Source organism: Alligator sinensis, unplaced genomic scaffold (genome assembly GCF_000455745.1).
Source record: "Alligator sinensis unplaced genomic scaffold, ASM45574v1 scaffold848_1, whole genome shotgun sequence".
NCBI classification, from domain to species: Eukaryota; Metazoa; Chordata; order Crocodylia; family Alligatoridae; genus Alligator; species Alligator sinensis.
In genome coordinates, this window is record NW_005843345.1 from 20,689 (window position 1) to 23,077 (window position 2,389).

At 45.5% G+C, this 2,389-nt stretch overlaps 1 protein-coding gene across 9 annotated transcripts in view; it reads right to left on the reverse strand.

The window, feature by feature from the left end:
* Nucleotides 1–2,389, reverse strand: part of LOC102371449 (solute carrier family 22 member 15-like) — a 65,843-nt gene that overhangs the window by 14,605 nt on the left and 48,849 nt on the right. The window lies entirely within an intron of this gene.

Consider the following 2,389-nt stretch of genomic DNA (forward strand, 5'->3'; position numbering starts at 1 on the left):
GCTCGGCAGTGCTATGCTGGCTAGCACTATGGATGAAAGGGACTTGGGGGTCATGATTAACCACAAGATGAACATGAGCCTTCAATGTGATGCTGTGGCTAGTAAAGCAAGCAAAACGCTGGCTTGCATCCACAGATGCTTCTCAAGCAAATCCCAAGACGTCATTCTCCCCTTGTACTCGGCCTTGGTGAGGCTGCAGTTGGAGTTCTGCATCCAGTTTTGGGTTCCACAATTCAAAAAGGATGCAGAGAGAGCTTGAGAGAGTCCAGAGAAGAGCCACGCGCATGATCAGAGGTCAGGAAAACAGACCTTACAACGACAGGCTGAGAGCTATGGGACTCTTTAGCCTGGACAAGCGCAGACTCAGGGGCAATCTGATGGCCACTTATAAGTTTATCAGGGGTGTTCACCAGGATCTGGGGGAATGCTTGTTCACCAGAGTGCCCCAAGGGATGACAAATTCGAACGGCTATAAACTCCTGCAAGACTGTTTCAGACTGGACATAAGGAAGAATTTCTTCACTGTCCAAGCCTCCAAGGTCTGGAATAGCCTGGCACCGGAGGTGGTTCACGCACCTATACTGAATGCCTTCAAGAGAAATTTGGATGCTTATCTTGCTGGGATCCTATGACCCCAGCTAACTGACCCCTCGGGCAGGGGGCTGGACTTGATGATCTTCCGAGGTCCCTTCTAGCCCTAACGTCTATGAAAGTCTATGAAATCTATGCTTTGTCCCTGCTTTGTCCCCATTCTTTTTTGGGATCTCAATATAGTATTTGTAAGGTTTCTTAGATACCTTATTTCTGATCTATTTCTTCCCCTTAGCAGCTTCTTTCCTTTATCATTTGTTAGTAAAGACCGCCTTTCTAGTAGCACTACATCAGCTTGAATATAGGGGTCATCCTTATGTCAGGTTCACTTGATACAGTGTTCCATAAGGACAAGATTACTCTCCGATGTCATCCTTAATTCTTGCACATAGTTGTGACAATCCCTTAAGATTTTCTCCCTGTTATTCAGTCCCAGGGAAGTTAACAATACATGCTTGATTAAGCATTTTGTCATATTAGTTTAATAAGAATAAATCATTTGGATTGTACCTAAAGTGTCTGTAGCCAATACTGATAGGCTGAGGGGCCAGACAGTTTTTTTTTGTTTTGTTTTGTTTTGGTTTTTTTTTTTTTTTACAGTTTATCAAAATAGGTCTCCAACTTGATAAGAACATATTAAAAAGCAGTCAAGTGAGCCCCACTTAGACATATCTGAGCTGAATCCACTAGAGCTCCGGCAGTCTCAGATATCTGCTTGAAAAATTATCCTCTTCAAAAAAAAAAAAGGCACAATTTTAGGGAGTATCCTCAGCAATCAATCTGGTAGGATTCTAAGACCCACCTCCAAGCAAACAACTACCTTTCAGTCACAAAGATCCGTGGACAAGAATCTCCAGGCTAATATGCGTCTCAGACGGCCAAGGCCGACTCGAGTTACGCTCGTACATCAGGGCGGGCTGGTGAATGGAGAGGAAGACACAACTTATTGGTTGCAAAAAACTTTACTCACGCCGCTTGCAATCACGACGCAGGTGGTCCGGTCGTCTGAACAACCACACGAGTTGTTCCAGCTGGCGAGGCCCAAGCCAGTTAATCCGTCCGCAATTCGAAGCCGGCGGGGAAAGGGGTACGTCTGGGGTTGCACTCGGCGACGGGAAGAAAGATCGATAGGTGATCAGTCTATCGATCGGCAGCCGCAAGTCAGATAACTTCAGAGGCACTCTGCAGCGTGCTCAAAGCTCTTCGACTTGGGCGGAAGTCGCGCGGAATTTTAAACGGCCAGCGAGCCAATTACTAGTTGCCACGTGTGAATAATTTAGCACTGGCCAATAGCGGGGCACAAATTTGCATCCGAATAGCGGGAACTCTTTGCACCGTGCATTTCTGTGCTGCAAAGAAGAAATGCATCCTGCAAAGGAAACTGCAAATTGGCGGGAACTCTCCTGCACGCAGGCTCTTAATTGCAGCAGAACACTCTGCCGTGCAAAGGAGCTCTCATGTGGCCAGGAAATTCCATAGTGCCGAGGCACCAAAAAAATCACTGGGTTGTGACATGCCCCCTTGCCGACAGCACAACTGGAATTTCAGACACGTGAGCACATTCTAAGGCTTCTTGCTTCGGGATTTACTGACCTGGCAAAGCTTTAACAACCATTATATATATATAAAACAACTTAACAGACCGGTCTTCTTAATAAATTATAAAATACAATAACTTTAAACATATAACAGCAACTGTTGATCATCATCTGATTGGAGAACATCTGCTTGGGACCTTCCTCGTCTAGTAGTTGGTCCGTCCTCTCCTATAACAGACAATGTCAATAAAACACCTAAT